At 37.8% G+C, this 26,916-nt stretch overlaps 1 protein-coding gene and 1 long non-coding RNA gene across 2 annotated transcripts in view; one reads left to right on the top strand and one right to left on the bottom strand.

Moving 5' to 3' along the window:
• LOC128891404 (uncharacterized) overlaps positions 1–24,077 on the top strand; it is a 61,918-nt gene extending 37,841 nt beyond the window's left edge. Inside the window, exons 2-3 of the long non-coding RNA XR_008460822.1 lie at positions 9,142–9,316; positions 23,968–24,077. This is a non-coding gene — a long non-coding RNA (uncharacterized LOC128891404). The remainder of the gene's footprint in view (positions 1–9,141; positions 9,317–23,967) is intronic.
• Positions 1–26,916, bottom strand: part of LOC128891374 (zwei Ig domain protein zig-8-like) — a 123,730-nt gene that overhangs the window by 88,646 nt on the left and 8,168 nt on the right. The window lies entirely within an intron of this gene.

The raw sequence follows: 26,916 nt of genomic DNA, 5'->3' as shown, positions 1-26,916 counted from the left end.
ATGAAATCTCGATAACAGAGGGCAACGTTGATATCGCGAACTAATTAAAACTCATTAATGCGTGAACTTTAATTTTCGTTTCCCTGAAGAACGACCGAACGGCTGTTCCGATTAACATGGCGAATGAGATAATTTTTTCATTAGTTGAACGTGGAGCATAATATTCTACAAAATTTCACGCCCGTAATGGTGGTGAACACTTTTTTTGTGGACCAGTTTCGAGGCTATTTTCACGATGTTTTTGCAGTCAAAGTACTTGACATAAACTTTTGATGTTTGGTACGTTTATTTATATACATATACACGAGAGTCATTGAAATATTCAACCGTCCTGCTTAATTTGTTTACAAGTTACGTAGAATATTCTACTTAAATCTTCGTTTTTTCTAAGATATTTTTAAAACCTCTTTTGAAAAAGTCCTTCATAATTCAGATTACGATTTCTATCCAACAAATAACGAATCTGTTATTTCAAATATTCTATCCGCACGACCACCTCGCTCGTCTTTGATTGCACATTCTGTAGGCAGAGATTTATTGTTTCGCGGTTGCTAACGACGACAGTGTCTCGTCGCGTACACGTTTCTCGAAACTCCGGCAATCTTTCCCATGGCGACACGCAAGTATCACGTTTACAGGCTAGCTGGTGAAATTCCGTAAGATGTTTGGAAGTTGGCAGTCTCAACATTTCTCGTCTAAAGTGTCTGAGCCACCTCTTGCTGCGCAACCACTCTCTTCCACTCGACGGCTATCTTTGTCGACTTTTATTCTCCTCTCGGGTTTCAAGTCGTACTACCCTGCCAGACATATATAATGATTCGGTATTATGTAATTCTGCTCAGGCTGCATCGACGTTGCGTTTAAGGCTAATGCGTCTCGCAAAGAGTGCCTAGTAATTAAAGGCGGGAGTGCTCGACTACGGGGAAAGTCCTTAAAAAAAAAAAAAAAAAAACAAAAAAAGATCCTTGACGATTGTACCTCTCTTTTCCGCCGGGTTCCGTGACCTGTTGATGCATGCAATGTACCGCGTTAGGAGGCATGTGATTCGTTTGGTCGATGTGAGAAAAAATATGCCTTTAGGTATTTTTGTTACAGAAGAAATTTCTATACTCATAAATTTAAAGTTGCTTGAACTCAAACAATAAAAACATGAAACACTGTTGTATGTATATGACATTCTTTTTGGTATGAATAATATTTATTTTATTAATAAAGTGTTTCTTCGAAGTTTGAAACGATTCTTTTTTGATCCTCCGTTGATCGCGAAATTTCGTTTATCGCGATCATGTCCAGAACCCATCCTTCGTTTTCGTATTTCTCTTATCAACGCATGTAATTGTATCATTTAAATGTATCGACAATGATTTGAATGACATTCCGCGCCGAAAACGTTGCAAATACACGAAGTTTCTCCAAGTCGAAAATGAGGTTTCATAATTAGAAAACTTATAATTGCGCAAGTGAAACTCTGGATCACTATTCTAAAGGTGGTGACGTTTGTAACTACCGGATACGGTGACAGGCTCGGAAACAACTAAAATTGGTTACATGAGGTCTCCCGTTCCCATCGGTGCAATAAATTTAAATGTTAGAATCCTTTATGATTCCTGAAATATTGCAGGGCAATGTAACAAGACACTTCAAACAGATGTCCTCGAAAGCAAACTTCTACGAGGCCCTATCCCTTAAAATAGACCTTTCGTCCTACCATCGTATAGCTCATGTTTAAGTCACGAGCCTCCTAGGTAAACTTATCGACGTTTTCGCTAGTAGGCCCAGGAGAAAACGAACTTCTTTTTTTTCTTACAGCTACCCTAGAAAGTGTTTCATAGTACGCTTGTACCACGAGTAGTAGAACATGTACATATATTGTAAACATTGGTGGTAATATTCCTCCGTTTTTGTTTTATATCTTAGATCGTTGTGAGAATAAGTTTGTCATTTTTTAGTAGAGAGTACTTAAATTGTAAGGTATCCAAGAATTCTAAAGAATAATTGTGAATTGAAATTTGTTGTAACATGACTGTTGCTAGGGACCTTTTATTGTTTCTATTAATTTAAAAGAAAAAAAAAACATTTAACGAGTCATTTATTCGCCAATAATTATAATCTAAATTTTGCAATCAAATCATGTTTTTTGTTGAATCAATGAATTAATAGTTATCGATGAATATGTAAAAATAACGCGATTCCAGACGGATTAAATAATATATCGACTCAATATATCGGATAAGTAATATATTCGTAGTCTGACATCGCGTCGTTCTTACATCGAATAGTCATTGCACCAAATCGGTTTCTTAATCATATTCGAATTTAGTCCGATAAACGTTTGAAATCAATCACGACGGGTTTGATTTTTCACCTATCGATCGAATAGAATTCTGCTCGTTACTGATTAACGTCGATTAGCCCAACCTATCAGCGATTGCTTCCCGAATGTTGAGCGTGGTTAAAACGTGTAAGAAATAAGGATTTGAGAAATGTATGCGTCGGAGTGACTGAGTGGCCGCTGCAAGCGCGCGTTATCATCCGTGTGTAGGTGAATCTTCTTAATGGTGGCCAGGTGAGATCAGAGTTCAGGAAGAATAACGAGTTCAGTGAATTTCCAACGTTTAGGACAGTGGTTACCAACCCGAGAGCATGAACCAACAATATTCATACGTTTATGTTCATTTTTGTATCAAGTGGATGAATTTGGTAGTAGTAATGTTAAATTTATTTTTATTTGCTTGTTTTTACTATTGTTTTTCTGTTATCCTAACATGTTTCATTTCATGCTTCAAGTTATTGAAATTGAAATATTTGGTTCTAATAATATTCATATACAGTCCCATTAATATCCGTACCCTCTTTGTTTATTGAAGGAATTTGTCTAAATTAGACGATAAGTTTGTAACCAAATAAATTTTTTATTATATATATACAAATGTAAAGTTTATCCGTGTACATATTTATGACGAAACAATTATTTGAAAAGATCGAACGTAGTATTTAATTTAGACAAACATCTTTAATAGACGTGGAGGGATATTTATGAGACTGACTGTATATATTAAATTTTAGTAAAATATACATTCATTTCACGTAAGTATTGCATTCATATTTCCAACATTAATTTAATTCGAACTAAACAGCACTAATTAAAACAGCGTCTAAAATATCTCTCCACATTTTAAAATTGCTCTCATCTGTATTTCTTCATCCTCATCGTTTCAAAATCCTGGCAAAAGCCACCACCTCTTCAAATCTTTGACCTCATCCAGCTTCGAAATCGCTACACGGAAGATCACATAAAAACCCTTCCCTCGGCGTCGCATTGCGAATAATGAATGATCGTAAACGTGCCCGATCCTTCTGGCTCGCGTTTAAGAACCGTCCGCCATCTTATCATAGCGCGCGTTACGTGAACAGCTTGTACATAGGGACAGATATACAGGGTGTTCCGTAACTGGTGGCTCAAGCGAGTAGGGGGGGGGGGGTGATTCTACGTAAACAATTGAATCGAAAATGTAGAATAAAATTTTCTTCGTATGACGCTTTATTTTTGGAAAAAGTAAATTTGAAAATTTGTCGAGGTACGCGTGCACTTGGACCACAAAAAGCAAAATCGATGTAAGAGATATCATCACGTTCACAACGTTTGTAACGTGCAAGAAGCACGGAAGTATTCTCCTACACGGAACAGAAAGATAGTAAAATCCGTCGAACTTGAGCTAAATCAAGTACACGCGTATTCGACTTCAATCTTATTTTTTTTTAAATAAAACGTCATGTGAAAAAATTTTATTCCACATTTTCCATTTAATTTTTCACGTAGAATCACCCCACACTCGCTTGTACCACCAGTTACGGGACACCCTGTAGAAAGGGGAACGAACCTGGCTGAACATCGCTAACTACGCGAACTAGTCCTATCGCGAGGCGTCTCAGAAGATAGAGGGTGCCGGCGGGCAACCGCTTCAGAAAGTGGCACCTAAAACTTTAAATCTCGTATCTCGCGCCTAAGAAGCCGCATCCCTAAATATTTCATCCCTTTCCTTCTGCTCTCTCCTTCCTTCCACGGCAAGGCTTTCGCTCTTTAAGTTATCTTTCCCCGTGAATTCATAAGCAGACCCCGGGTATTTTATTTCGACGGTCCCACCTCCTCGAACTTCGGCCGCGTAAAAGGAAAACTCTTAACGAGACGAACGGTTTTTAAAATAAAGAACTTCCCGTGGTAATACGGCCCCAGCTCTCCGCGCGGCGAGAGTCTCGCTTTCGGCACCGTCGCGAAACTTAAATTACGTCTAGCTTCGAATTCGCTAGCTGGGCTACATTATATTCTTGTCTGTTTCCTTGGGAACGCGGCGTTAACCTGAGCGAAAAGTATCGCGGACGTCTGCTGGAAAATACTGCGCGAATATGGCTGGATTTATCGCGTTAGTTTGCTACGAGAATCGGGGGAACGGCTTGCTCCAGGGTAGAGGGAACGATATATACGGTGGTGTACGTTTGAAGACTCTTTTGCACGATTTAAAATCCGTTTGGAATTTTTTGGTGGAATATCGTAGTCGATAGTAGCCCGAAATAATCAAGCTTAAATTATATTATGTACTCACTTGTATTATTGTGTATTATTAGAAACAGTGTAGTTCGAAGTGTACCTTGCTAGCATTAGTGTTTGGTTTCTTAAAAGTGACAAACGTTTAGAATACTATTTGATAAATCTAAGTTTTTTACTTTTGGAAACCTATGTACGGAGTACTCATAAAATTCACACTAAAGCACACTGCTGGTAGCAGTTTGTAAGTTTAGAGAGCACTATTAGAAATATTTTATGAAATTCGTTTCTTGAATGGGGCTCTTGTTATAATTCGATTCCGTGCCCATGATCCTATCATTCTCACGGTCTATATCACGGTTATTACCCATCACGGGGGGATTTAATAGTAGGTTGGTTTACGTTACTAAATGTAGGGTAATCCGTGTACAACTAAACACGTTTACAGCGATAAATGCTCGATATATTCGAACAATATACGTAGTTAAATAATCATGTAGTGCGGTGAGAATATTAAAGTATAAAGTAAAGATGAAAAATTCTTGAGCACACTAGAGAAATAAAGAGAATGTTGGTGAAGTAATGTAACCGCATGTGGAACGTGCAACTGCTAAGCTTCTTGTGGGCGAGAGTAATCAGCACTTAATTATTGTACACCTTTGTACAATTACTATTTCATATTCAAAAGGGAAATAAGAAAATGAAATGAAATGCATTCAAAACTTAAGATTAAGATTAAGATTAAATTTTCACAATATTACACAGTGCGATGGGTTAGAAATTATTTAACTACGACCTTCTACAAATATTACTAATTTTATCTGTTTGGTTCGGTGGCCAGGTGTGTGCCTGTGCTTGATGTAAAGTAACGCGTGGCATAAAAACTTGAAAAGTCAATACATAATTTGTACGCAAGAGTTACGAGAGTCTCGCATAAAAAGTCGAAATAACTGTAAAGGTTTAATATAAAACGGGGAACTTTAATAACGGTGACAAGTTTATGATTTAGCTTTCCGATATTTAAGCTAGGCGCGCATTGAACACTGTGCTGGCACAGTATGTTCCGAACATTGAAACACAGTTTTCCCTTTACTCTGTTGGTGGTGGAGATTTTATTGATAGTCGAGGGCCGATCTATCCAACTCTTGTTATAGAACAATATTATTGTTATATCGCAACAAATGGTTCGATCAATAGGAGCCATTAAAGGTGTATCCTGAGAATAGAATAGATGTTTTATGCTATATTTGATTGCACGATATCTCTGAATTCCGGGGCGATCCATTTGGGAAAGTAAACATTTATCGTGACACAGCTCGCATGGAATTTGTATTAATCCGTGACATGGATGGAAATCGTTGATTGCCCGATGAAACAAAAATATTCTGCTTCAATAGTGCACCGAATTATTTGGAATATCGAAAGAAGAAGGAGAATGGAAATAGTAAATCTTCTTATAGATGAAAACAAATTTGCGTTGGTGTCAGTGGAGTGTATTTAAATAATTCTGTATATTTGAACGTCCTGGTTGTATAATGTTTAATTTAAAATCAAGATTATAATCGGAGGAGCCGTTAGTATTACAATTAAAGTAGTAGGTAATAATTTATGAAATTAAATTGTCTTTTTATTATGATCACATCAAAACAACAAATTGCTTCATTAATATAAAATATATCTCCAGACCTATATTAATATTCATTATGATTAAATTTTACTCCACAGAAAGAAAAACGATAAAGTTTACTCAATTGTCAGGCTTAGGTAACAGACTACACCCATCACCCTCAGAGGTATTGTAGTGATATATCACTCCCTTAAACTTCTGTAAATATATTACAAACTTGCGCTATTTTGCCGTAAAACGTAATTACAACGCGGCCCTTGACACACGTTTCATGACATATCTGTTTCGCGGTTAGAACAAAAAGAAGCATATGTCTCGTTCGTCGGGGAAACAAGTGTGTTAAGTGTGTGTTTCCATGCGTCGAGGAGTTAAATCAAGACCGACGACGAGCGTTGAACTCAGGAAACTGCGCCTCTTCTACGAGCCCTGTGCAGCATCTGCGTTAGTCATTCCAGCGTCACGCAAGTTACGCGACAATATGCGTCGTGCAATTATTTTACATCATTTACAAAATGTTCCACTGCGCCGCTATGCGTGCAATTTGTGTCCAGCCACGCAATCGTATAATTTGCGAGATTAATCACGGGATCAAAGAAAAATGAAATTGCTCATTTCGTCGTTCTTGTTTCGTAAAACAAATTCTCTCTTCGATCAAATTTTCCCCTATTTGGTTTGATGTTTACACAAAATTTGAACGAATTACATATTTATAACGAACCGTAAAAGTAGTTGTGCTTGGTCGATAACGATTTTAGAACTCAAAAAGCAAAGATACTCTTTGGGAAAGCATACAAAATTGGTATATTTCTAATCAATCTTTTGCGATCTATATAGTATTTAATAAAAATTCACTGAAATATTGTTCAAAGTAGATACACTTATTACGCATACCAGATATTTACATTAGCCATTCAGTGCAGTCGGAAAAAATTCCCAATCAGTATTTCTTTCAGCGTGGAAGGGTGTTTCCCCTAAAGGGTTTGATTTTCCCTATTTTCGTTCGCGTTGGGAGTCGGACCGTTATCATTTCGGTAGCTTGTTACGCGACCAATTCGCGCCGTGCGATGCCGCGGCATGAATTTCATGCGACGTCAATAAATTAGTACAGCGGCGCTCGATATAGAAGGGTCCTTAATTTCGCGCAGTTACTGGCGATACCGAGCGAAATTGGTGTAACGAATATCAGGGTGAAGTTGTGAGTGGTTCGCTGGACTACGACGCCGACGTTCGCGTTGCTCAGAAGCAGGACTCTGGAAAGCTTTTCGCGTTTTCGCGTTCGGCCTCTTTCATACCTCGCAGGTATTGGTAGAGGTTGAGATCGATACACGGCGAGTCCAACTTGAAATTTGAACGCACAAATTTTTCTGTTTTTTATCAGAGTAAATTTATTATTTTCGTGTACATTCTGTCAATGGTAATTAGCTTTTCTTCAATTTATTGTGTTTCATTGTTATGTATCACCTAGGTGAATAATAATAATAGGCGAACAGCTTTATAAGCTCTTATGGATATTTGAATTTTGTTAGAATCATATAGAGCTTCACATATTGTTTTCCATTTGCTGCTTTATTTTGTTTAATATATTGCGATTATACAGTTTCGAGGATGAACCAAAAGAATAAAATTGCCAGTGATTCTTCTTTATTTATTCGCTGGAAAGCCACTCTTCTGATAGCATGTAAAAAGCATTGTCCTGTAGTCGAGTATCAGTCTACCAGGTACGCACGCTTCTATATGGCCAAAAGGTGAAAGGATGGTCCTCGACCGAACTCAAGCGCACTGGAGAGTCGATAATACGAAAGAGACCTTGACGGAGAATTCTGGTTCAACGAATCTATTATTTTTAACAGCGTTTTTATAAAATCTCTCTACTTTATTCTGTTTTAGATTAAAATCTATATGTCCACCAAACAGTTTGCTTCTTTGAAGTTATATCAATGTTTTTTTTTTTTTTTATATAGAATGTCTAACTTTCTATAGTACATGCTTCCTGCAGCTACAATTTATTAAGATGATGATGAATAAAGTTTTAATCTTGTGAATATTCCAAGGAATGACTTTCGTAAATAAATCGAAGATTACCTTCCTCACTTCCACAAATTAATTCAAATTTAACATTCTTAGTTAAGAATAACTTCAGCTCGAATATTCCTACTTCCATGAATAATTCTATGTAGTGTGTTAAAATACACTGAACGACAAACTCCAAGAACGAACAGGATCAAAAGAGGTATTCGGTCATTGATCCGAGTTAGTATTCTAAATTAGTTACTAATTAACATATATGATCTACAGGTTATATGTATTGTGATACTGTTTCACTTAGAATACAATTTCTTTTTTAATTTTTAACTACAACACTCTTCATGACGATGCTTTCCTTTTCATAAATGGAAAAGTAAAAAGTGTTCAAAGACAGTGTTGTCATTTTGAATATTCCTCCCATCTTGCCCTGAGTTAATCACGCTCACCAATCACTGAAATATTTGCCATCCCTATCTGGATACCCTTTATGAATAATATACTCTCCCTAACATCACGATTTTTTATAAATGGGAAAGTAAAAGGTGTTCAAAAGCAACGTCATTCTCGGTTTCTCTCGCATCTGAGTTAATTACAGTCAACCCCTAAAATATTTACCACCACTATCTGGGTACCACCACTATATGCTATCATATACAGTCAGTCCCATAAATATTCGTACCCTCTACGTCTATTGAAGAAAGTCTAAATAAAATGATAGGTTTGACATTTCCCAATAAATTTTTCATTATAAAAATATACATGCGTAATGTTCATTCACGTAAACATTTACAACGAAACATTTACTTGGAAACGTGAAATCTATCATTTAATTGACACGAAGTCTTGTAATAGACACAGATGGTAATATTTATGGGACTGACAGTATATTCACAAATGCGCCCTGTTTCCTTTACCCAAACATTCTCAAACATTTCCTAATTTCCAGGCTTTTAAATCAGATCCTCGAGGTGGCCTGGAACAACGCGGGGATTCTTGATTTACGCGGGGATACCGGAGGCGTTTCGCCGACCAGGGAAATCGAAGAGGCAGCGAGCGAGCCTCTTATCCTAAGCAAACAGTGTTAGATATTCCGAAATTCTGATTGGTTCGTGGAAACGTTGGTAAGTTCGAGACAGGTGCAACGGTGGCCTGAGACAAACGAAAGCAGACGACGATGCGCGGCCTGGAATAAATGCAGACGGCAGAAATAAGGGAATAAAGTGGAAAAAGGGGGAGAGAGAGAGAGAGAGAGAGAGTGAGCGGTTGAGGTGGGATGCAGTATAAAACCGGGGTACAGCGTTACCTCGAGCGATAAACTCCAGGTGGAGCGATCCTCGGGGAAATAAAGTTCCGCAATGGCTGCGAAGAAGCGGCTAAGCTCCACCTTCGTCGTCGCGGTCGTCTTCTTTCGCTTGACCTCTGACGAATCGCGCAAGAAACATCAACCTCTTTGTTGCGTATTTTCACCTTGCCCTCTGACTACGAGTGGACCACTCGTGCCGCGTTTATTCGGAACAAAGAAATGACCTCTTCTCCGTTTGTTTTTCTTTCGCCTCGACCTTGGAATCTTCGTTCCATCGCCTGGCGATCTTACCCCATTTTTTCTCTTATTCGAATGGGAAGTGTGGATTTTTTTTTGCTATTTATTACGAATAAACCAACGATGGTATTTGAAATCAGAACGGGGTAAGGAAGGCATTTTTGTAAAACACGTTTGATCCTCGTGAACGCGTGAGACTCGTGGTACAGACATTGAGTCGAACATGAAAAATACGAAAGGGCGCAAGGAATTTTATATCTGATTATGGCATTCACGATCCTACAGTAAATCGTAGGTCAAACGGTTAATTTGTACAGTGTTGTATTTGTACAGTTTGTACTATGAGATGGGGAAGAAACGAAAATTTACTAGAGGAACTTTAGAATTAGAAGTTTTAGAAAATGAATAAAATTCTACAACCCTTCACTCGCATGGTTAGTCCAATGTTATAGAAATATTAGAAATTAAGTAAACTACCCATTGCTGTCCAGTAGAAACAAAAACGTACATCAGAACGAATTAAAATTCATCGTCGAGGTAATCTTTATAAATTGCAGTAGCCACTAGCGTGTTCCTGGATTGTTATGTCTCCTAAGGACTTGGGTACGGTTGGAAAATGTCAGGCGTCTTTCTCTAGGGAACAGTCCTGCTCTCAATGGCAGTAGACGCATCGCGAGTCCACACGTAGCGATTAAAGGGACTTTAACCCTTTCTATTGTATGTATGTATTCTATTTTACCTCTTCAAAGAGGAATTTACCTTGTTATTAATGTTAGAGTTAAACAGTTGGTAATTAAGTCTGTAGTGCTGGTAGATGTCCCTGGACAAAAACGTGTCCCTATATAAAGATCTGGTACAATTTCCAGAGTTAGCTTTTATCATGTTTTCAAAGCTTTAGGTGTGGGTTAGGTCTTCGAAACTACGGGAACTCTTTCGGAACGTCTACGGAGCTGCATGTAGGATGAATGCCTCGGGCTTGTAGGTGTTGCACAAATTAGGAAAACGCCCCAAAGTTCATCTTTGGTAAATTTCTGTCCCCCCACCTCCTAACTAGATTTACCGCAGAATTTCGAAAGGTGTACAGAACTCTGATGGAAGATAAAATTCAATACGAACGTAGAACAAACTTGGCTTACAAGTAGTGCACACATCTTGAAACGGATCGACTGGTTTCATTGGATTCGCTTGATGTCGTACATAGAACCTTCGTTTATTACTTGGTTAATTTAATGTAATTAAAGGGACGAGTTATTCGTTAAAGTTCAATAAATAATTCATCATTGGTTTAAGTGATGGGTGTTAGGAAACAAACTGCTATTTGTTAAACGCCAAAAGGCCTCCTAGAGTGGGCACACGTAGTTTTCATTATTATCACTTTGTACATGACGCGATACTGCATAAAGAATATAGAATAATATTTTCTCATACGAGGTTTCGTTTTTAAATAAATCCATTAGATAGAACCAGGTTCAGGTGTCTGACCATTGCTCGTTGTTTCTACTGCTGCTGGAAACATAACGATATTACTTGGTTTCTGTCATGCTGAGAATTGTTTAACTAGAATAACCTATAAGTAGCATCATCGTGGAATAAAACATGATCGTAGCAAAAGAAATTGTGAAATCGACCATCCTGCAGAACTGGCTTAAAATGTAAAAAGAAGAGATTAGAAATGCCGTTTATTTCTGTTCGTCGCAAGTTTTCATGTCACTTCGTAGACAGGTACGAATTAGTAACAAGATTATGCTGAATTAAGAACGATTGCTATCAGGACATTCCACAAATAATAAGAATATTCGATTAATTTATTCCAAGACCCAGGACATGGATCTCCATCCAACATTCTTCTATTTCTTCTGTCGATAGAACCTCTAGATTCTTTTAGTCTCTTCGAGTGTTTCTGCTAACACCATCGTGCAAACTTTTAAAAATAGTTTGTAGGTATACCATTCGGGGAATGGCCAGAATTATTCCTTCTCATGCATAAGAGGACTCCAACTTCCTCTTTCACTAGGCCAATATACGACCATACGTAGCAAGGACGTGACTGAATCAAAACTGACCGTGTGGTTTCAAGTACTGATTTCAACAGTCGGATTATTCTAGAAAGGACTTTCGCAGCAATCCTTCGTTTCCAGCAGCTCAAAGTGTGTAATACCCTCTCGTATCCCGCGAAACACTTAGCAGGATCTTCTTTGACTTTGAACTCCGTTTCGCTATGCACTGCGAAGGATTTACTAGGATTTGGACACTATCTTCTACTCTTGACGTTCCGATGTAATGGTCACAGTTCATCTTGTCATAAGTTGGCCCATAAATAGCTTGTGCTTTTGATAAGACAGGAAGCAAGATTTAAATGGGAACACCTAATTATTTCCTGCACACTGTTTTCACGAGTACGAGATTAATTTATATATGAGACATTTCATGCCATTTCGACCACTTTTCGACCCGACCATTTCTGATTTCACTGAAACTTTTTTATAATATAGCACCCTACTGAATATCTTTTCGTGAATTTTTGCAGATTTTCGTACTGAACCAAAAAGAAGGTTATGAATTTAAAAAAAAATGGCTTGAAGTGCCTCATATATGAAGCAGAAATAAAATGAGAAGGAGCAATTAACTTTTAATCTTCATACCAAAGCTTCTAAAAGAAGAAGCAAAAACACAAAAGGAAGGAGCTTCAGCGTAAAAATTAAAAATTGATCGTAAAATGTTTCTTTTCATTTCGTTTCTCCTATTTAACTCACGGGAGTTTATCGTTACGTTATCTTATTTTAAAACACAATGAATTGGAATTCGCATGCCGAGAATCGTTCGACTTGAAAACTCATGAAATAATCCAGCATGGCAGAAAAGCACAGAGGGAAATTCCTACGTTGGTTTTTCAAGCGACCCTGAAATTCTTCGACTTTTAAGAAATAAAATGGTAGTCAGATTCGAAGTCAGACAGCCGAGCGAAATGCGATTCGTCTGGCACCGTTCATAGCCCGTTGATTCCTGATGCAGGGAAATTCGTCGTCGAGCGATTTCAATCCTGCGCCTAGAGAAACGCGTCACAAACACCCGTGAAATATAAACGCACTTTGCAGTTACGTCAGTTTACGTCCCGAGCCACTGTCGTAAAGCGCGAAATGTCGTAAAGCGAGTCCGCCACTTTTTTTCGTTACACGAAATTCAGAATGTAAATTTGCCAGGAAACAATTAAATCAGAGCATATCGCGAGTATTTGGTGTTCGAATTGAGGTAAATTCTTTCATAATTGTATAGATTGTATTCATACTAATTAGATATTAATTTTGTTAGTATTTGTGTTAATATTCTTATCAACTTTGTTGAAATTAATGAGATGAAAATTAAATCTAATCTAACTAAATACAGAGACGTAAATGATATTAAGAGATTCATAATTTTTTTTTTTCATAACTTTATTCCAATTGAGGAAGTGGGCATAGTGGCCACATATGTATGCTCTTAAGAGCAAAAGAGAGTATTGATATAAAACTAATTATTTAATACTTTTTAAAATCTAAAGTGTGTATTTTATATTAATTTTAAACACAACGTGTAATATCGCACTATAAAATTTTCCTTATCTCTCTTCGCAGAGGACTGAGAACATTAGGGACAGTCATGCTACTTTACTCGACGTCGTATTCTAATTTCCCATGAACATAACTGAAAAACGTCAAGAGTGGGACTGACCATAAATTGGATTACCCTAAAACAGGGTGTCCCCAATCAAGATACAGGTTGACGCGCCGAACGAGTCCTGGACGAGTATTTTCGGTTCATTTCGTACTAAAATTATAATACCGCCATCAATCGTTACCGCACGAAATCGTGGCGGGCCATTATTCTGCGTTGGTTATCATAAAACAGAAATTCGAAACCGATACCGCACGGTGCTTATTGCACAAAGGCCGACTCACTCGTCCATACACGCACTCCATCTCTCGTGCACGCACCCACGCACGAACGCGGTAATTACTACTCATTAAATTAAAATACCAGGCATTATGCACCGAAGAGAAATCGACTGCGCCTCTTTTGGCCGTATTTCGTGCCGGGAGGGAGGGAGAGGGGAGGGTTCGAAACGTGACTTATTAGCATACGGCTTCCTAGAATTTCGATCATTTTTCAGCAAGAATTCGGGCGTGTAACGAGGAGGTGACTTCGGGGAAAAAGGTGTCGGCCTAATCGTTGATGTTCTTTGATCCAACAGAGATATTGTCTCTCATTATGGTGAACTATTAGGGGTAGAAATTAATTTTGCGTTTTTACATTAACACATTTGTAGTTCTAGTTTAGATAAAAATATTTATTTGAATGAAATATTAAGGGTAAAAATCAATTCTATGTTTTATACATTCACCCACTTTTAGTTCTAGTTTAAGCAGAAATATTTTCATCATTTTGTTAATAACCTAAGCCTCGATCTGATATCAATTAATTTTTATCATCGTTGTTCTTCTAACAGATCACAAGTGTACTTGATGACTATCAGGTGCCGAAATTAATTCTCTGCTTTCACGTTTAATTATGTATTTACAGTTTCAATTTAAACAGAAATATTTTTCAATTATTACTCTGTCACATTAAAGCACATACGTTGCTTTGATATCCAGTTTTACGACTATGTATACTGTCTTTGAATGTATGACTGAAAGAAGAAGGTCGTACGGTTTTTCTCACGAGCGATCATAGTGTACACATAGTATATACCTCGGAATTCTTGTGTAAAATGAGTGCATATAATTTCACCGCGAAGTTCATATTATTTACCCAAACACTGCTTACTAGTTTCTCGATTTAATTTATATAATTTGATCCACACTAACTTCTCTGACCATGCAATTGACATTTACCGAGTTCTCCTCTAATTGCATCTACCCAATCCGATACACCATTCATTCAAGTTCCGAGCTTCTCATTATTACGCGTCAAGCTTCAAATACAACTCGCTGCTCATGTGGATGGAATAAATATAATACAAATAATGTATACTCCATTACGATTTATCAGTATGAAATGTAAACTCGAAGTATCCGACGAATACATTTTACGCTCATCGTAGGGTCTTTAACTCTTTAATTTGTTCATTAACGACGTTGCACTTAAATTTCAGCATGTTCGTCTTTAATTGCATGCTGATGATTCGAAAGTGTTTCAGGGTATTAAATATCTTAATGATGCCTTACTACTTCAAGAGTACTTGTTGAGACTCGAGACTTGGTGCTTCATGAGAAATCTGTCCATTAAAATCTTTAAATTCAAATCCATCCATTTCCCATCGCGACGAATTTAACCTAATTTACGATAATCATCTCGATGACGTTACACTGATTTTTGTCTTCTAATATATCTCATATTATTCACTTATTATATTTATTTGTTCTCAGTGTATCAGAGGGACGAAACGCATAATTCTCTTTCGGCTGCTCACTTTAGAGGATTGCATAGATTTAAATCCGAATGGTTTAGATCAGATCGACAAATATACAGTGATACCGCGACACAGGAACTGTTGTTACAAATACGTCTAGTGGCACAATATTGGATGCTGCTACTTCCAAGAGTCCCAACTGTTTACTAGTAAACAACGAGCATGTGTTCCATTTGCTTGAGATTGAAATCGATCTGGCATGGACGGGAAAAGATAAAGTCGTGCTTTGTCGAGAACTTCGACGCATTTTTCTACGCAATCCAATCGTTTAGCAAAGCGAATTCCATGCTTGATACGAGGTTGAAAAGTGGGTATTGTCCACAGAAAAGCTTGGATAGTTATATAATACAAAGAATATTTTTCTTTTTAAGAAATAAAATAAATATATGCCCAGGATCCCTTTTACGTGACCAATAGATTCATAGAATTCCACGAGATTTTTTGAGATTGTGAATCTCCTTGTCACATTTAATTAAATAGGTCAGATGTGTGTAAGGCTATCGTGCAAAGAGTAAATTCTATTCTGATATGAAAATATATATAAAGTAATTGTGAAAACTCGAGAAGTAAAATATAAAAGTATAAAGATGAATATATATATTATTAGAGTGAGTTAGTTTGTGATATTACTCGAATATGTAAAGTATCAGTGCATTATTTTCCAAATATACTTTGTTATTAACAATTGTATCAGATAAATACGTTTTGCCATGCTAAACTATCGTGTAAATAAATTTTGGCCCAATTTTAACAATAACCTGCAGAGAACCGCAAACGCTGGTCCAAACATTGTTTGAATCAATACTAAGCATGACGTCCCCGTTGTTAATAAGCCATCATTTCCCAAACATTTACACATGAATATTCCTCTGGTTTGCGTGTATTCAATCAAAGCGAAAGAAATTCAATTTAAATTCCTTCCTCAGGAGATTAATAAATGTTCTTTCCACAAATCCAGTAAAGTAATAGCCCAATTTCGACTGCAGCCCATAGGCCACAAACTCTATCCCAAACGTCATTCGAATGAATATTAAACGTGATATCGCCGTCGCTAATAACCCATTATTTTCCAGCTATTAATATTAACAATTCTATCAAATAATTACGATTTCGTCCAATCCGAGTGCACCGGGCTTTATTGAAACCCAATAAAATGATCGTTGAACGTTATAATCGAATATACCCGAATCGTGAATTCCGCGGGATAGCTCGCATTGTCGTAACACCGGAAACGGAACGACCCTTTTAAGGCAACATTATATTTTCACCCCGCGACGTTCATCTCTCCCCCGTATTACCTATCGCCCCTGTCGCTCGCAATTTTCGCGCAAACGGTGAAACTCCGCGGGAGCCCCGGTCCCGTGCGAACATAAAAATCCGGCCGGAAAAGAGTAAAGATCCGCGCCGGATTACGTAATCCGGGAGTATGCGTCACACGGGCGAAGATATACGCGATAAGGAAGACGAACGATGAACGATAAAACGTCGGATGACTCCCGGGAAGCACCGTGGTCGGAGTCTGATCGTTATTAATGAGCACAGTGTGTCGTTACAGGCTTATTATCCGGCCGTTCTAATTAAATTGGATTAGCGCAATGAAGCGTATCGTGAAATTCTCGGTTAATGGTCTCACGCAGACTACGCCGCGCCCCCTTCGTTATTCTCGTGCCGATGTCGTTGACACGCGACACTTATGCTTCTGCGATAACTCCCGATAAATTTCGCGAATGTACGATCGTTTAATTGACATTGAAAGTCTACGTTTGGTTACGCTGCTATTCGATGGAACAGAGCTAGGTTCTCTTTGGTACGTTTTCTACTCTTGCTTTCGAACATCTTCGTGTAAAAACGAAAAGTTTGAACTGCTAGTTCGGACAATTTTATTGATATGAGGAAAACGGGTGGAGTGGTTTCACGAGGGAAAATAAATTCATAAATGAATACATCGAAGTCAAATTCGTATACTTTAAAGAGTGTCTAGTGTATAAGCTTCTTCATTGCATTTAACACACTCATGTTTTATATGTCCTTTTCTTTATACCACTGACATCCAAGTTATCTTATAGTTGAATATTTGATGCCTTCGTCTGGTTTGAACTACTTCCTATATTTTCTTATTTCGATTTCTCATTGCAATAAAAACAAAATCCATGCAGATATCCTTAATACTACTTTCTATTTATTATAAAAATATAGGAGAATGAAACTTCAAATATTTGTTTATATTTTGTGTCTTTCTTTATCCTGACTCTTACATTTTTCAAGTTTTAGGTACTTCCTTGTAATACTTGCTTCGAAATCTTTTCAAAAGTTTCTTAAGCAACTGTTCACTCGAACGAACCAGCACACAAGTCTCTACACTCATTATTCTTCGAATAAAACCCGTGTCTCTCTTTCGACGTACAAGTCTCGTATTTTGTTAGGATAGCAGCAGAGCTGTCTTTTCGAGTTTACGAGTCGCATCTATTTTTAAGGAAAATTTGTAAAGGGGAATAAATCAATCCCACCCCCGAACGTCGAGTAAAAGACCTAAAAGTTGATTCGTTGGTAAAAAGTTTTGCAATTCTCGTGTACCAGTTGCGCGTCTGTTGCTTCTTCGTTTTCAATAACGATTGACGTGTCGTAAATTCATGATATTATATGGACGCGTACCCGTCCTTCCAATTTTCCTGGAACGTTTCCCTGTAGCGAGCTTGTAGGTCAGATACGGAAATATAGGTGGTGCCGATATGTGAAGCAGCTCGGAAATAAACGTACTGATCGCAGATTCGTCGGACACGCCACTATCCCATTGTCACGATTTTATATTTCTGTATATAGACGCATGGCAGACACAATAGATGTTTGAATTATTGGGATTCTATTTCCTTCGTGTCACCGTGAAAGATTGTTCAATAACAAAGCGAGACTTTTTTTTGTTATATGTGTCGAGCCTCTGATGGACATCAGAGTCTGGAGTGTAGTCTCGATTGCTAAATAACAACTCGCGAAACCACGAGCTACACAAATCGATTCCCACTCGAATAAGATATCGTATAAAAGTAGTACAAAATGTGGCTGGCGTTCAAGTAAAATATAAAATGAAATTAAAGTTTGAATAAAGCAAACCTCAAACCTTCAGTAATCCAATCTGAAAACTGTGCTGCGTTTATTTATCAATATCTTTTGTTTTATGGAAGCACCCTCTATATAAGAGTCGTTAATTTTCAAATGAAAAGTCCAATTTTTATGAAGCCAGAGCAAATTGAAAGTCAATAAGGAATATTTTTTTTAGAGTATACATTTCTCAAAAAATGTTCTCAAATACTTTTTCCTATTGAATATTTTACAGGCTTCCAGGAACAGTGAAATTTTTATTCGAAACAGTTTTCGATATCCTTTAAAAATTGAGATTCATATAGGAACGAATAAAATGTTTCACCCTGATACGAGGAATTCTTTTCCATCGGAATTGAAAAATAAGAGCATCAAAATAGAACATATTCTTTAAGTCGAGCCAAATGATACATATTTATGCAAAGTTGTTCCTCCCTGAGTCATAAATTTACGAATTTTCCAGAAATACATTCAGTCGCCTGAGACGTACTAATTAGTAGATTAGTACGCGAGAAACCAACCGTATCAAATCAAGAGCTTCGTGTGCAAACTTCAAATCACGTTACCTAGATCTCTGTTCTAGAAACGAAGTTCAAAAGATTCGAAGTCGCACCCTTTACGCGCAGATACGTTTGAAAGTATAGTTTCTATCTGTTACATCACAGTTCCACCCCTAAATAATCACGAACGACTATTGCCTCGAACTAAAAAAAAGAGTTACAGGATTATTCACGGTAAATAAAATTACTGAAAGCATATTTCGAAGGTATTGTGCTAGAAAGCATTCGAACAAATCACTAGATGTAAACACAAGTTTAAAGCACGAGTAGTCATTCGACTCGAGGGATCATTCGACGTAATCCCAGATTAGACCAGATTCTACAATACACTTCACGTGTAGGTACGGCACGCAACTGGAAATAAAGTGGAAGTAATGTGTAAGCGGGCTATTAAATTAATCGACGTTTGTGAACACTATTCTACTACAAATTTTACATGAAAATCCGAAGAATGGAATCTAAACATGCCAAATAAACAAGTGGTGAATATTTTGCTCTATAATATCGAGTCACTGTGCTAAAGAAAGTTTCAGCTGTTTGAAATTGTGCGAATGAGACGAAACGTAGGATTTATCAGTGTTACTTAATTCTTTATTTGCTTTAATTTCTATTTGTTAATTTGCATCGCTGGAAACATGTAATTGTTGGAACGTAATTCAGTTTATACGCGTCGGTACTATAAACAGATCTATATGAATTTCAATTTACTATTTGTAGAGCTAGTGGTATTTTACACTTTGTGGCTCAGTGTTTGATAACGGTGGCACGGCGCAAATACAAAGAAATATCGTTCGACGGTATGCAATTCAATTTTGCGTTAAATTCAACGAAACTGCTGAATCGGTTAGAAGCGAAAATACATTTTACGAAACAAATCGTGGATGTGTGATTATAAAAAAAATATACACGGAAAATTTATTGTGGACCATTAGTCTCAGGAGCGAATAAAAAATAAATTTCATTGTCATTTTTTAATATTGTACCTTGTAGATTGTTAAAAAGAAAATTCTCTATTCGATCAGTGAGAGCAATCTGTGATTTTCAGTTACACATTTAGAATAATAATAATCGATTTGGACTAATATTATTACAATAATAATATTCTACGTGCTTGTACTGACTACTTGTACTGTTATAACAATTTATACTACATTTTCCCTAGCTCGAATCAGTAGGAACAGATGATATGCCACGGTCACCGTTTAAACGCTCCAAATCAAGTAGAATTAGGGAGTAATGGTCAGACACGTAGCCTAGTTGTATTCAATCTCACGCGCAGTCTCCGCAAGAATTTTCATAATCGATTTCCTTGAGTAGAGAGCCTCGTACGAATAAATTTTACCTCGCATTTTCCACTAATTTTCACATAAAGATTCATTTTCACCATACGCTCGATTATATCCGATTTTAAACTACCCTATATATTCACGTTGATAAGGTTCTAACAGAGAACGATTACCAAGCCTCTGGAATAAAAGCGAAAGAAAGACGGAAGGTTTTTCGTTCCCAAACCATTTCTAAAAATTCCAATTTTATTCAATATTGACCGTTTGGAGCAGAGAGATCCACTCCACCATGCGACTAGAAAATTCCGGTCGGCGTAGTACGAGGGCACTTATATTTTCCATGTAGATTAACATTTTTTAATGAACATTGGTGGGAATATTGTTGAAAATTTTGCGCTTTTAATGCATGCATGAAACATTTATATTCGACTTCGGTTATCGTAAAAAAAAAATTCTCCAATTATTACAATTTTATTCGACCTGAACTGGGATGTCCTCCCTTAAACAAAATTTTCCTTCACTCGAATATTTATTTAAGTCCTCGCACTGTATACAATTAATGCTTGTGAAGAACAATAATTACACTCTGTTGTCTTGCTTAAATTTTGGAACGAATTTAATGTGAAATTAAATACACATTATTAAATTCTTCATTATTAAACCACAGCCAGTTATATATAATATAATGAAGTATATATATATATATATACATACTCTGGATTGGTAAAGCATTCCAATTATACATATAAAGTGAAATTGATTATCTATTAATAAAATATTTGATAACGTAAATTTAATTTTGTACGTTCCATTGGAAAGGTTTAGCAAGAAGACGAGTTTAATTACTATTTAAATTAAAATAAAATGATTGATCCTATATTTTCTGTTTTCTATGATTAATCAAATATTTAATTTCGTATTGTTCCATTAGAAAGCTTGAGCAAGAAGAAGAGTTTAATTGCTATTTAAATTAGAATCAAATAATATATTTTCTGTTGTTCGTAGTGTTCAAATAGCCATGGAATGTTGTCGTAGATAATCGTCTGGGAGATAATGGTCGCGAAAGAAATTATAATGTTTAAATTGATAGCATTGTCCCCGTTCCATAGGTCAGTGTAGAGACATGCACGTTGACAGTAGACGAGCAAGTAATGTGTCCGGTCAGCCGTCTCGAGTGACGCGGCCGACGTAACGTATTTTCTTGTTAAGGACGTAACAATACCTTCCAGCTACGCCGAAGTTAATGCTCCAGCGAACCCAACGGCGTTTATTTAACCCCGGCTCGTAACAAGCCTCCGTGGCTCGAAAGTTATTTAGAGTGCACTCCGTGGCTTAATTCACGGTAACTTCTTTATCGCAAGCGCATATTAAACGAGGCACGCGCATATAATTTCCGTGCTTCTCCTAAGTTCAACCAACGATGCACGGGAAAACAATGGTCGACGCACGAACAGCGAACCCGTCGTTCGAACTCGTTCGAAACGCTCGGGAGGGTGCAACGATCCTTGGGAAAAACTCGTGTGTTGAACCAACGTTTCTCAAACTCTTTGTGACCTCGAGTTTAATTATCTCCGAGGCCCCTGGCTCGCGATCTATCCGTTAATTGGCAGGAGTAATATGTGGTATATGTGCATATAGGGGAAGAGTTACCCATGTAGTGGCTGAAATTGTGATTCAAGATGAATTTAGTAATGGAACAGATAGCCACTTGGAGGACCGAGTAGAAGTTGACTCTGAGAAAGCTTCATAATTAGCTAAGAAAATTTGTCTCGCAATAATAAGACAACTACATTGATGACAGACGTTAACGCGTGATGACGTAACGATAACACGTTAAATATAGATTTATATATTATATTACCAATACTGACTAACTAACGAAACATAATTATGGTTTCTCCAAGAGGCGTTGAATTTTCATTTCCACTGGGTTGTTGATACAAATACTTTTTTAATTTAGCTCGAGTTTTTAAATTACTTTGCGCAACGCGATGTCAAAACCAACTGCGGGCGAACGATGTGTCACTTTTATTTACATGTACACCGACAAAAATGGTGGAACGCTCAGGGTAGAAGTAGTTTCTTGCCAGAACAGTGAAACGTAAAAGCGCTGCATAATTTCAAGGATCTCCGTGCGATTACATGACTCTCCATGAATACGAGGAAAGTGATTTCTGCTTGTAATAGTTGCTCATTGGCTTGTGGGGGAGGAATAAAGTTACCTGAGCGTTATTGGAGGGGTAGGAGGAAATAGTCGCTATTAATATTCATGTTGAATGTGAGGCACCAAAATAAACTACTTTGAAATTCAAATGATGTGCTCGTTTAATCCTTTAAGTAGCAAAGGCAAGAAGGCGAGAAGAACCCTGATTACCCTAAACCTTTGGTAAATTACCTTCTTTACTTCCTCGATAGATCACGTGACTACCAGTGCATCTCGATAACTACAGAAATATTTCAAAGTGTTAACTTTTACAGAAAAGGGTAGAAAAATGTACAGTTCAATAAAGTACAAATTAAGAGTTCACTTATTTTGCATCTGAATGTAGTATTGTCACGATACTATATTAATTTTACATATTTCCAACCAACATTTTTCGTTACATCTTTTGTGTAAGAAAGGGTAGCATGTAGTTTAAAGATAAACACTACCGTGTCCATATATACGTGAATACAACACTTTGTTTTGTTTTAATTAAAATCTACTTTGCATACAACTCGGCTGCCGATACGATAAGAATATCTTCTTACCACAATTTCACATTTTTCGCAGTTGCAAGTAATAGAACGTTCCCTAAAAACTCATTTAATTATTATACGAGTATTAGTAGAATATTTTTCGTGATCGATACAGATGTTACGTCTTTCCATTTATTTTACATTCATCACCGACCCCCAGAGAAGCATTGTAGGGTTGACTTGGGCCCTGCTGAGAATCCCTGTGTTACGGAATTTAAAACGGGACGGGGTTAATTCGATTATTAGCGGTCTCCGCGCTCTACGTTCGGCGAGTCCTCCCGGCCGTAATGAGACCTTGTAAATTTCACGCTCGACTCTTGCAATGATTGCCTGTAATGGCCTGGGAATATCATTAAACGATTCAGGGTAAAGTTCGTTGGCACGGCGCTCGGCCAGGATCAACTGGGGGCTGTTTATGCCCGGCAGATATCTGTTTACCATTTACATGCGCGTTCCATTCTGGGTCCAGCGTTAAAAAAATACCACGAAACGCACCGCTACGTTTCTGCCAGCAGATTTACCGCCCGAAAAATTCAGTAAAAAAAAAAGCGTTCTTTTATCTAGAAAACCATTAACCGTGTGTTTGTAATGACTTGCAGGTTTAGAGATTCGATGGAGGAATATTACTACTTGAGAGATTTTCATTTACATTATGACAGCCCTTAATTATTTAAGAAGCGAATAATATATATTATTTAGAGAAATTTTTATAAAATTTTTGCGTGAAATCATAGTAATAGAAACGTTATGTAAATTTAACACAATTACCAAGTGCAATAACCTTTGTGAAATCGGTTTCTCACCTTAATAAAGGAAGCCGCAGTATAGTGGTTTGAAAAATTCAGTATCAAGCGTAGTTCCCCATCAACAGCATTGTCAGTCTTGTTTTTAATATTGAAACAGTGCATAGCCTGGCAGATAGAGAAAGAACTGGAAGAACACTTCGTAGCAATAAATAAAATAGTAGGTAGCGAGTTGGAAATTATTCCTAACCGACGCCGAGAGACGGAAACGCGTGGAATTGATGAATCGAAACTTCAACCAACCGTTGGTTTTGAAATTCAATCGTATTTAACGGCGAATGTATGTTTAATATTTCTAGGTCAGACAGGCGCCATTTTGCAGAGAAAAGACCGAGGACAGCTTTACACAGGGGCGAATTTAGAGCCAACGCTTGAAACACGCCGGAGGTTGGCTCACTGTGTGGTAAAAAGGTTGGTAATTTGGACATTATGAGCGGGATAACTCGTCACGTATACTTGAATATTTTCGAGAAAATTTAGAGCCAGGTGAGTTTAAATGCGATGTTGAAAATGTACGCTCATTTGACCTAAACGACGATTTCAGATATAAAGTGGAATTAGAGTAGATGCTTTATAGGTATTAAAGTATTTATGCGCTTCCCCTTGATTTCCAGTCGTAAATCCAATTGAGCATTTATAGAAACATATATAATGTAAAACAGAAACTGCAAAATCTTGCGACATTCGGGCAGTTTAGCTTCGAATAATTGTTTAATTCGAAGTGGAATAGGAACGTCCATTACAAGACAGTTGTCTCTATGCAAAGGAAGTTAAACATGATTATTATCCGTAGTCTTTTTTTGAGTATAATGCATAGTAAGATTGACTTCGATTAGAATTCAAGTTAATTTCAACGAAATTCTTTCCGGTTGCAATATTCAAACAGTATAACTAATTAATCCTCGACATTGACCTAACCTGAACCTACAATCTTTCTTTTTTCATTATTTTACATCATATTTTAATATGCCTGTATTTCTATATTTTCTCTTCTATAAAAACTAAAGCGAACCAAAAGAAAACCATTGAAGTTCCATCCTCCCGTCCTGATTATGTTTACTTCAATAACGCTTCATTTGCCTCGTGTAGATCCGCTCGTGCTCGATTTCGTTGATATAACGCGAAAAGCATCGTCGTGAAGTGCGAGATATCGTTAGAAAAAAAAAAAAAAAGAAAAACTTGGAATCCACCGGTGGGGTATTAAAAAAATCATTAATTATAGAAGATACGCGCGTGCGCGTGCAACCACACCGTTGCAATCCTCTTCGTTGTTATTTGCACAACTTTCCAACGCGATATTCGGCCCGGTCGGCTAATAATACGTTTAAAGTTCACTTGCTGTAGAAATTCCCTCCAGTACTTTTTAACAAGCCGATTTATCTTGTTGTTGTTGTTGTTGTTGACGTTGGTGGGGGGCCCTTTTTCCATCGACCCGTCAAAATGCCAAGCGAGCTTCGCCTTCTCTGTTTCCCGTTGAAAAATTCTGTCGTCGTTGTTGTCATTCGCCATGGATGGATAAAATTCTCATCTAGATGAAAAATTTCAAACAACGAGTACGAAATATAAACAACTTTCGATCCATTGTTCACTCGATAAAAGTTGCGATCCGAGTTATATTCACGGTCTGATTTCGAATCTGAAATTCTCCACCCAGAAACAGCGTTTTTTTTTTTGTGGTATAAAATTAGAATAAAATTCCGCGCGCTTCGTTGCGACGATATACTCGTCCACGCTGCATTTATTATATTAATTTGGGCAATTTCAATCTCGTGGAAGGCAACCCAACGTTGTCAGTATGTGCGTGTCTGTTGATGAAATTAGCGCGTTTCGGAGAACGCTCTTTCGAAGCGCGAGAGCGGCTGATTTAGGTTTGTTTGCTCTTCCTGCATCCTCTTTAATATTTTACATTCCCGTAGTTATTTCCGCGAGTTCGTAATTGCAAATCCTTTACGGTTCGTTGTACCTGCCATTGGAGCGACGCGAGTTCACTTTTAATCCATTATTCGTAGAATAGACACGATTTCTGTAAATTTTGTTTAGGGATTCGGCGAAAGTTACTTTCAAATAGGATCGTCCAATATACCAGCGAATTCAGTCATTCATGACTTAGAGCATCGGTGAATTTATAAATGTAGAAATAAACAGGGAATAATTTCTTCTTCGAGAGAGAGGGAGAGGGAGAGAGCAATATTTGTTTCGCCAGTTTTTCAGTTCTAAGGAGGATTTAGAGGTACTGACTCTGACTGAATTATTAATGAACGTTGCAGGATTACGTTTCGACCCCGCAGAGGATGCTGGTTAGAGTTTCCTCAATTTTTACCTTTATTTCCAAAGAAAATACTATAAACAAGGCAAGAAGGTAAAGAGTGAAGAAGTCATACAACACAGAATAGGAACAAACGCATAGTGGATTGAAAATCATAGTAGTGAAAGAACGAAAAAGCTTGAGTTACACTTTATCCTACCTTCATTGCAATCTGCGTCACGTGAAAGGAGCCAAACACGCTATTAGCCAAAGCAGGGAGTGTTCCAAGCTTCCTCTCCACTCGTCACTAAAGCAAGCGTCCTAAATGGCTGCTGCAGGGCCAACTGCAAACGCGGCCCCAAGCAGAAATCCATAGGTAGACAGTGAATTTAATTTACTTTCGTTTCGATAATCCCGCGAGAAAATGTTTACTCCGGGCCAGCGCCAGCGAAGCGGCTCCGTGGAGTGTCATAAGTTCTTAATCCCTTTCGTAGCTTGAAGCGGTGAACACGCCCCTCGACCGCGCGTACACGAGCCGCGTGTTATCCATACCCATGGGGTGGAAACCCATGGCATTCGTTTCGACGCGGTAAGCTCGCCCTGGTTGGGGTGCCAACGGAGACAATTAAGATCTCAAGACCCCATCCATCGCGTATTAATAAATATCTGATTTGCTTTCAATCCGATGGCGTCTCGCCACCGCCAGGGGAGGAAACGGGGAATGCTGGCGAAGGACTAATGACGCGGAGGGGGTGGGCGTCTGAAGGGAGAGATATACTCGGAGATCGTGGAGTGTGAAAAAAGGGCGAAATGACAAAGAGAAGGATCGGTTGTCAACACACCGCCAAGTCCGTAATTTCCTGACAGCCATTGCCCGGACGGGGGAGCGACGCCAGCCAACTTGCGGAGAACTGGGACGCCTACGTAGAATTAACGTAACTATGCCGAAGCAGCTTCCAGTCTTCGATCACGCGTGTTACAAAGACAAGGTGGGACAAGTTGG

This window comes from Hylaeus anthracinus, unplaced genomic scaffold (assembly GCF_026225885.1).
Source record: "Hylaeus anthracinus isolate JK02 unplaced genomic scaffold, UHH_iyHylAnth1.0_haploid 12001, whole genome shotgun sequence".
Classification (NCBI taxonomy): domain Eukaryota; kingdom Metazoa; phylum Arthropoda; class Insecta; order Hymenoptera; family Colletidae; genus Hylaeus; species Hylaeus anthracinus.
The sequence above is the reverse complement of the archived record's forward strand: the minus strand, read 5'-3'. Positions and strand labels throughout refer to the sequence as shown.